Below are 11,166 nucleotides of genomic sequence, written 5' to 3' on the forward strand. Positions count from 1 at the left end.
TTAAAATCAGCAGAGCTTCCCCCCATTTACTACATTATTGCAGTATACCCTGCAAGGGGATTATTTACTTTGCAAAGAAAAGAACATATAGTTCTTTATTCAATCAACCCCACAGTTGCTACTCAGGCCTGCCTTTGTTCATCTGCATGACATGGGGTGATAGGATTAGTAGTATACACTATATAGTTTTTTTTGTTTTCTTCCAGATCATCTCACATAAAGTGACACATCATCTCTGGCAGGATATTCTGTACAAGAGGTTTCTGTACTTGATATATGTCCCTGAAAAACTAATTTAAAATTGAATGCAGTTGTCAAATATTAGGAATGGTAAAATGCAATATTCTTGGGTTCTTGGGTCTTACTTTGAAATGTTTGGCCTGCAGCAACCCTTCCCTTTGCAGCCTTTTGGGTGACAAATAATTGACAAACTACACCGATTGTCTATTTTAACTACTGATAATGGCTTCTGATTTTGTTACTTTGGGATTGTCAGTACCACTGTGTAAACCATGTAAAAGTTAAAAAGGTAACGGATCAGTAAAACTACACTCTGTAAAATCACTTTTACTAACATATTTGATATAACATATTACATTTGTCATCACATGTACTTTGTGGTTTGCTAAAATGTTCATTTAGTTTCATTTCAGCCTGCAGTGAGCTGTGATTTTTTTCCCTTTGCAACCACAGTAAAATTTACCAGAATACTCATTTACTTATTCATGTGATTGGATCATTGCCTTGACTAGGGTAGCTCGTACCTTTGCCCCTTCAAAATCCCCCCCCCCCCATACCTACCTCTTATCCTTCCTCCTTGCCAGCCCCTCTCCTCCTTCCCCTTCTTACCTTAACCTTCAAAAATAACACACCACACCTGCTGCATTTAAAGTGGCTGGCAAACAGCCGTTTATTAAACCATAAATTAACACTTTAACAAATTCGTATAAATCATTCTGCGTATATATAAATAATTTAACAATACTAATAAACAACAAATAAACAATAAATAACAACAATAATAAACCACAATAAATAACCTTTAAATAACAACTTTTATAAATTAACCCCTTAAATAACCACCCTTACAAATTATAGTTTAACCCTTTATTCACCAAAACCGATTCTTACTATAACCAACCCCTTTGTACCCAATGAACAACTAGGTTGGAGGTCCGGAAGGTAAAGTCCGCCGCACCACCACATCTCCAAAATCACCAAAACCGCCATGCCATTCTGGCCCCCTAGCAGCACAGCACCACCTCAGGGGCCTCCACCTTTCACCACTTAAAAGGGGGTTCACCACCACTATGGGTGCCCCCTAACCATAATTAAACCACAACTCTTACCTTCCACCAAACCTCAACCGCCACAGCGCACGGGCGGGAAACCTCGCACCCGTGCGCCTCTCCACACCCGGATCGCTCTGTGCACCCCATCTTGTAAGCCCAGGCACCATAGGTCCGTTCCTACATCATTCAGATGCACCCCATCCCCCCTGAGAAAACGCCACGTTTCCTCCTCCAGCTCCCTGTGCCGTACCACCAAGCCACCATTCCTCGCCACAAACCTGCCTACCTCCTTATTCACCTTAATCCTTGCTTTATTTACCCTGTCAACGGATCTCGCTCCCCGCCACGATGCCCTAGCAATGATGTCAGACCACACCAACACTGTCCCTGGAAACTCCACCCGCAATCGCAAAAAGTCCAGCCGTACGTCCCTGACCAAACCTTTTATGGCTCTGTGCCCCAGGTCGTTAACCCCTGCATGCATTACCAGAATATCCGGCGGTCTATCCAGCGCCGCACACCTCTGAATTTTCGGAACCATCCTACTCCACAGCATACCGCGAACCCCAATCCACCGAAGAATGACGTCCTCTCTTGGGAAGCCCAGTTGCCGGCCCTCCAGCCGGACCTCTGCCCTACGTGTGCCCCACCACACGTAGGAGTGCCCGACGATCCACACCAGACACCGCCGCTCACCTAAAACAAAACAACAACTGTTCTCCGCCCCTTAATTACAGGTAACCCCCCCAACAACCGTACTTACACCCTTCCCGCCGCTACTCCACTACAACATATGAGGCCTAATATACAGTTGAAATCTTCTCGATTCCCACCGCCCTATCCTTCTAATGGCCTCCTCTCCCAAACCCCATCCAGCCGCTTCAGTAGTGGCCCCAATTCTGAAGGAGTGTGAAGAAAAGGCTTGCCTAATTATAAAATCCTTGGTCATATCTCGCCATCCCAGCCAAAACGCCATACCCGCCAACAACCTATTGACCGACGCCACCGATACTCCCCGCGTAAATTCCTGTACCAGCCAATACACTAGCACATGTACCGCGTCGCCCTCTCTACCAAAACCCGCCAATTGCTTCCACAAACCTTCCCATTCCCTCCACACCGCCGAATACGCAGCCCAAGTTCGCTCACTCACCGACCGCCGAATCAAACCTCCGATAATCCCAACACAATCTCCCATAACTCTTCCGGACATGGGCAACCGCATTGCTCCGCCTCTGGTGCCAACGCGCGAAACCTGTCCCACTGCAAGCGAGACAAAGCGTCAGCAATGACATTACACACCCCTGGAATGAGCCGTGCAAAAATAAAAATGTTATACTGCATACACCTTAGCACCAAATACCGCATCAATCTGACCGCCAGCACTGAAGACACTGAGAACTTGTTCACAGCCTGCACTACCCCCAAATTGTCACAGTGAAACCTCACTTTTTTTATTAGCCAACTCCGCCCCCCACAGTTCCACTGCTAGCACAATCAGGAATAACTCCAACACCACTAAATCCTTCACTAAACCGTCGTCCACCCATGACTTAGGCCACACTCCTGCGCACCATTTGCCCCCAAAATACGCCCCGAAACCCGTCGCCCCCGCCGCATCTGTAAACAATTCCAGGTCCACCGCCCCAACCGGCCCTTCCAACCACAATGCCCGCCGGTTAAACGAATCCAAAAACTTTTTCCACACCTCCAGGTCTGCCCTCACTTCCTTTGACAACCTCACAAAATGCGACGGCGCTTTCACACCGCCAGACGCCTGCAGAAAATCCTGCCTATCCTGATCACCCTGCAAGCAAAAATTAAGTTTACCCAGAAGGGATTGCACCTCCTGTAAACGCATCTTGCGCCTCCCGCTTGCCAGGCCAACTTCCGCTCTTAACCCCAACAGCTTGTCCCATGGTAACCTACTCTCCATGGCCACCGTGTCCAATTCAATTCCTAAAAATGTCAGCACAGTTGTTGGCCCTTCAGTTTTTTCCGCTGCCAGCGGCACACCAAATCTCTCAGCCACGTGTTGCAATGTCGCTAACAACACCCTACACACTGAACTCCCCTCTGGGCCAATCATCAAAAAGTCATCCAAATAATGAATGACCGAATCTACCTCCGCCACTGCCCTCACCACCCATTCCAAAAACGTGCTGAACATTTCAAACAACGCGCACGAGATGGAACACCCCATCGGCAGACAGCGATCTACAAAATACTCCCCCCCCCACTTGCAACCTAGCAAACGCATGCATCGCGGATGCACAGGTAGCAACCGGAAGGCGGCCTCAATGTTTGCCTTTGCCAACAATGCCCCCTGCCCATATCTCCTCACCCACGCAATAGCCGCATCAATCGATGTATACACTACCGAGCAAGCCTTGGGTTGGATCCCATCATTCACCGATTCCCCTGGCGGGAAGGACAAATGATGTATCAAACGGAACTTACCTTGCTCCTTTTTTGGCACCAGACCCAACGGTGACACCACCAAGCCCTCCAGCGGCGGCTCTGGAAATGGGCCACTCATCCGACCCAGACTCACCTCCTTCGCCAGCTTCTCCCCCACCACCTCCGGGTGTCTCAGCGCAGATTTCAAATTTCCAGGCTCCTTGGACCCACCCTCCACCTCACTAGGAATCCAAAAACCCACTGAAAATCCCGCCTTCAAAACCTTCGCCGCTTCCCTATCCGGGTACCTACCTTAAAAGGGGCGCATCCTTTCGACCCTCACTGGAGTCCCCCCTTTTCCACCGCCATCACCCCCTCTGCCGGCCCCCGCCTTAAAACACCTCGAGAAACCATGATTGCAGCCACATCCGTGACGGAATCTACAGCTCCCCCCAAACTTACATCCTCCTTCATTGAAAAGCCAAGAGCCCCTTTTTTCTAACGGCCGGCGACCCAGGTGCCTGTTGACCGCCGACCCCCGCTGAAAAAACTGCGTCCCCCCAACCCTAGGACCCGACATTAGCTTCATCGAGAGACCTATATCCTTATGGTCCCAGCGCAGCGACTGCCGAACTGCCTTCCTTTGCCGGAATTGCTCGTCATAACGCAGCCAAGCAATCCCGCCAAACATTCTGTTTGCTTCCCTGATCATATCCAAATAAGAGAACAGTGAAGCGCACAAGTCAGGCCGCTTCTCCCCCAGTACACTCCCCAAAATACTGAACGCCTGCATCCAATTTAAAAACGTACGCGGAATTAAACGATGCCGACGCAACTCGCTTTCCTTCTTGCGACCCTCCCCCCCCCCACCGCTCTGTCTAAATTAAACCTCTTCAACGGCAGCAATGTAAAAATATCTACATACTCACCCTTCCAGATCCGTTCCTTGACTTCTTCCTTCAAATGCGCCCCTAGCGGACCCTCAAAGCATACGTAAATTCCCCTTTCACCCCCATCACCCCCTTTTGCACCACCCCCACCCCACATTCCCTGCAAACTGTCCCCACACAAGATTACCCTCTCCTTACTCCTCCCCTTCCACTTCCGACCCAACCTTCTCTCCCCTCCCTCCTCTGCCCTGTAATTCAACCTTAACCCTTTCCCCCCCATTCTTTCCTGTACTGTCCGAGCACGCCTGTCATGCAGCCCTCCGCATATTTCCCTGCTGCGGGCCTCTCTTTCCCAGATGTCTGAAAAGAGCCTGATGTGAACTACAATAATCTTCAACATGATTTTGACTTTTGGTTCACAGAATGTAGGGTTACAATAGAACTTTGTTTTATAGCAGTGATGAGAGTGATAGGATTTGGAGTGCAGCAACATTTATTTATTGTCATGTATGCTTAATGCTGTCATGGTACAACTTTTTTTTTAAATACATCTACAGAGTAGAGTATATTGAAGAGTATATGGAAGTTATCATATTTTGTTTGCTTTATATGTAATAAGCTTGATATATATGCATTATATTTTATATTGGCAGTCTATGCACCTAGACTCCCAATATAAAAACTGTCTTGAGCGCTCTGTGTAATGCAGGGGCCATCTTATTGCTGAAATCAATACTAAAAGGGATGTGCTGGTGGTCACTAAGTGGGGAAATACTAGTACTGGGGATGGGATCCCCCTGGCACATGATCTGTTCAGATAAATTTACCACTTATGGCAGCATCTCCTGGTGAGAAACCTGGAAGTAATTTAGTACCACATCGAAAGTTGTATTACCAAAAGAGTGTAGAAATACCTAAAGCAATCACAATTAAATACTAATATAATTTCTTTTGTACATTTGTCTCATTTCAGACAGTCTAATTTAATTTTGAGACGGGAACTTCCAGGAAATGGTGATCATATTGATGAGCCATCTGCTCAAAGGTTTTGTAACATTCATGGAGTTCTCAGTATTTACTTTATGAATCAGGAAATTAAAGCAACGTTAGGCAGAAGTGTAAATGGTTAGCCAGCTAAAAGGCCAAAAGTACAAATAAATGTAACATTTTATATTGTATAGACATGTCTAGTCAGGCAGTTTATATTGATTGTTGCGGGGGAGAAAATTTGCACCATCTCCTAACACCCTAAACAGCAATTTACTTCTGCGTTTTTACAGCCTGCAGGTTTCACTACTACATTCAAATCCTGGCAGCAGCACCAGACTCAATTATTTATTGACTATTCCAAAACATTGTAATTATTACCAAGTGCAAACTTTGGATAAAGTGTGTTACTACATTAAAAATTTAGTATATTGACCAGTTTCCATTTACCATGTATACTTTTCCGTTATGCCAGGTTACCCAATGCAACGATTTTTAATATTAATTACCATTTTTAATTTTTAAAATGTCAAGCAACCAGCTTCCCCATTTACCACTTACAGATGTTCACTACTTAAAGGTGAACTACAGATGTTTATTTCTTCTACATTTTTAGAGAGTCTGCTGCTGTTATGAATGTACATAGTGCTATTTCCTTGCACATTTCACTTTTGACATAAGTGGAATTAGCCATTGTATCAGATATTAAGAGCATGTCCTAATTTTGGAGGCGATGCCAACACCATCACAGTCTGTCTATCTTACTTCCCCAGGAAACAATCTTGTTTGATACTCAGAAATAACTGATGACCTATCGGTAGCTCAGCCACACTTTGACAATAAAAACAAGACCTGCTTCAAAATATCTGGTATACTTGCATATGCCCACTCCTTGTCTATCAGTATCAATTATATAGAGACAAATTAGATATACAAAATATACAAGATATACAAAATACTAACCCCATGGTACCACAATCCAACAGTATTACATACTATACATCCAGGGTAGACGGATTGCTGCTGGGAATATGAGGATTGTCAAGGCTCTTATATTGTGGAGCTGCCCCAAGATACAACAATTCTGCTGCAGAGTTTACTCTGTAGACGAGAAGTTTATTGTTAGCCACTTACCTTTCAAATACAGATTTTTTTTTTGTCATCCTGACAATTTCTTTGATTAGAAGAATTATTGTGCTTCCATCCTATTCAAATTCCTGGATGAAGATAAAGGATGGCCCTGCCCTGCATGTCAAGTAGTGCACATTTATGTGAGATTGTCATTGCTCGTCTATACATTGTTATGTTTCTTACTTTAGACTGACTATGCTAGTAAAAAAAGCAGTTTTATTTTCTGTAAATTCTTCAATAAAGCTTACAATATTAAAAAAAAAAAAAAAAAAGAGGAGCACGCCCCATTACCTGTCTGATGGACTAGAAGCATTTGTACCAATATTCTGCACTGTCCTTCCCTATACAACTCTTTGCTTTTTTATTTCAATTATTTCAGGCACATTTGTGTGCATTGGCAAGTACAAGCTGCATGCAGGGATGTGCTTTCCTGTCTTATACTTGTATCCCAACTAATAAGAATCCACATTTCTTTTTTGGTTAGAGGTGCTGTCAGATATGTCTATGGTCATGGGTTCAAGACAGGCCAGGGATTTGGCTTTGCTTAAAATAATTAAAACTATTTCTATATTACCTATTTAGACATTTTACAATTTGCAACCTTCAAAATAATGATGTACAGCTGCAAAGCCAAGACTTTGAGTATATTGAACAGAAATAGTGACAGTGGCTAAATAGATGTTTTCCAGCTACAGGGGTGGGTAAAGAAGAGAACCTATAAGCCATTGCCAACCGTTATGCTTTCTTCTCCTCCTTGCCCCACAACAATTTTCAAGGGCTCTGTGAGTTTAAGATGGAAAGGGAATGGAAACCAAGTATTTTCCATTTCTTGATAATCCCTGTGACCAATGAACCTGGAAGTGTTCAGCTGTAAGCACTCCAGAGTGTAGAGCTGTCAGATCCCATCAGGCTGTGACCATAAAACAGCTTGCCTGCCCCTTGTGATAGTAATAAAGATAACTGAAAAAATATTTATTAGAAACTATGAACTTGATCAAAATAAATAAGAAATATTTAAAGGAACTCTGTCCTGATAAGCACATATATATAAGAGCACCTGAGACATATTTAGGTGGCCCTGTCTAGTGTCTAAACAAGCTCCAAATACAATACTATGTATTGTACAAGCCTCAAAAATAATCAAGAAACAACTTCCTTTGTCTTACCTAAATCCTCCTTCATTTGTGTCTCGCATATCCCCCCTTTAATGCACGGCAGCAGCAGTACCACTCCAGAAAGCAGTAGGAAGGCCTAAGTGTAGCAACGATAATGTCATGTCCCATGCAAAATGAATTTATTTTCTATTGCAGTGCACAGAAGAAGGCACAGCCTATATAAAAGTGGCGATTGGCTAAACAAATGGTATACACACTTGTTTCTATATCTCTATATCAAGTTAATAATTTTTAATCAAACAGGGTTTTCACTGAAGGTAACCTTTAGTTATAAATTCTTTAAATTACATACTCAGTTTGAATTTACCAGGTTTGTAAAAGATTTACATTAGTGCCTTTATTTACACTAGTAACATTTGCATGCACTCTGCTATGGTCTATTGCACAGCTATAATCCATATTCTTGTCAAAACCTGTAGTCTCTTAAAAAGTACACTGGCCAAAGTCAGGTGTCTTCACAATGTGTGACAGCTTGTTTGAAACCTGGCTAAAGTGCACAGGAGGTAAAATTATAGAAGGTGGAATGAATACATATCATCAGCCAGAAAAAAAACATACTCTATTTCCAGTAACTTTGTGGAACTGGCAGCATCTCACTACATAGTTATGTAAAAGTCCCCCTCACATTAAAGCTCTGTAGTCAGTAGTTGCTCTCCCATGTAGGATTCTGCCTCTTTCATGGAGTTTTGAATTGCTGCATGGACTTGATTTCCAGATTATCTTTTCCTTGATGGGCTTTCCAGACAAACTATCAGAGTCCTTACATTGTTGGCTGGGACTTTTAAAGACTTTAAAGACTTTAGATGTGGAAACAGCACTCAAGTTTGATTTTGACAGGCTACTAAAACTTCAACATAAGATCACTGCTTGATTCTATATAATGGTAGTGTATTCTTCGGTCACACACTAAAGGACACCATCAAATGTAAGTCAAAGCTTAACTCCTGAAAGGCAACATCAACGGCAATTCTTTTACTTAAGTATAAGATCATTGGACCGAGGGAAAAAAGCAATGTCATATAAGCTGGGCAGACAATAACCCAGGCCACAGTGGTGTGGCACTTAGAGTTAATTTTTTTAGAGCAGCAAGGCCAAGTCTGCCTAGTTCACTAAAAAGGAAGACAAACCCTTCTACAGGTTTGACTGCCTGACACAGAAAGTGGGATCGAGACTAGTGCTCTGGGTGGATGACATTCCTGAAACATATATACAGTAAGTTATGTTCACCATTCTCCCCCCAGATTTCTACAAGAATATAATGATCCCTGCTGCACAAGCATAATAGGAATACCTTTTATTTTCCATTGGCAATTTGTTGTGCACAAAAGCCATTTGACCTTTACTTCCTATCTAGTAATAGGGGGATTTACCCTTCATGGTTATTCCACAAGTAGGCATTCACTGGTTGTGGACCATAAATGGCTAAATTCCTTTACATAAAGAAATTTACAATGGTTTGGTGGAGGCCATCATTTCCACAGTTTATCCCTTTTACCTTGTTTTTCCTGGCATCCTTGTGCTACAATAAAAAAAAAAACAGTTTTCTTACAGAACAGAATACTGACCTTGGGCTTGATTGCACATGCAGAGGTTTTAAGTATTATTCCTAAAACAGTGGAATTGTTGAAGACTGTTGGACCAGAATAACAAACTCCTTCAGGTCATTGGAATAACTGAGTTAGTGTACAGTGCATGCCAACCTCACTGTGTCTCTGGTTGCACAGATGCCGACCTGGTGGCTGCAGTTAAAAGGCAGTAACCTGCACCTTTCTTTAAAGGCAAAATGTACAACTTGTTTCTGCTGCCACATGAAAGATACAATATTTCTTACCTAGAAATTTCCTCATGACGGCATTGCTCTGCTTTAGAGCCTCCGCTCTCTGTGCAGGATCAAACACCAGCCAGTCTATTACATCTATCTTTGCACGGTCATCCTGCAGAGAGGAAGATTAGGGTCCAAGATGAGAATTTGGCGATATACCTAGAAGTCTTATCTTGTATGCATTTGTTTTCAACTGCTACCTATACTAATTAGAAGCTATCCCCCACATAAAAGATACAGCCCTTTTGTACGTGATTGTAAGATGGATGGACTGTAAAGGAGTTTGGTATCATTTAAGACTGGAATAGGGCAATTAAATGTGTTACATACCGTTTGTTGAATTTGGTGCAATTACACAAGTCTGCAGCAGTTTTTATATCGTGAACATATTTACGTACCTTAACTTCCTCCTTCTTAGCTGCACCATATAGTTAATAGGAGATAAACAGCATTGAAGATACATATATGTTCCCTACATGTTATATTGATAAATTTGTAAACACTGAACTCCAAAAGAAATAGATGCAGTAAAAATATTCTATGAATAGCAGCATATACTTACCTCACTTGTGGCAGAAGCCAATGTTGGTGAAAAGTCACGATGAGTGAAGTCACCAGTTTTTTTTTTCTTGTGTTTTCAACCACAGTCTTGTTATTGTTGCAACATCCAAACCTTAAAATGTACACATATATATTTATGCCTTTAGGCAAGGGAAAAAAAAAAAAGCACAATAATAAGCACAATCTAAAAGTATAGTCATACCTGACACCTATTTATATGTTCTCTCTACATCTATTTCTTTTGATTTTCTTTCCACTAATTAGTGATCCCTTACACACACCACCTACATATCCTTCTCTGTTGTCACTGGTTTATATTTCTATATATCAATATTTGTATACAAGAAAAGTTTGACTTTTGAACTGGAAATCACGGGTCGGAATTGTTTTTCTTAATAAACAAGTCTATGTAAATTGGAAGAAGCAGCTCGGAAGAATTAACAAAATTAAAAAACTAAAATTTAACACATGACTTGAGGACAAACAGCAGAATGGCAGTCAGTTCCCCACCAACAAAATTGCACCACACCAGATTTTTCAAAAATGGCTTGTAGTCCAGTAATCAGTAACCTCCTATTGTTTCAGTGTTCTACCTTCTCCCAATGATTTGTTACAACTTTGTAATTCCTGCCCCTTTAGTATATCCAATTTTTCTATTCTTTGTATTGTGACCCAACTTACTAGTGTTCTAAGTTTTAAGAGTGTATTCCTTTGTAGTAGTGTAATAGTATAATGAATGTGGTGTAACAAGTTAGGCTTAGCTCATATTATCAGCAAAATACATTTACCGGTTCTGATTGACTTCTGGCAACTGCTAGGCACCTAGGATTGGTAACAGGCCATAAGTGCTGGGCACCTAGGACTGGTAACAGGCCATAAGTGCTGGGCACCTAGGATTGGTAACAGGC

Source organism: Pyxicephalus adspersus, chromosome 2 (genome assembly GCF_032062135.1).
Source record: "Pyxicephalus adspersus chromosome 2, UCB_Pads_2.0, whole genome shotgun sequence".
In the NCBI taxonomy this organism is placed as follows: Eukaryota; Metazoa; Chordata; class Amphibia; order Anura; family Pyxicephalidae; genus Pyxicephalus; species Pyxicephalus adspersus.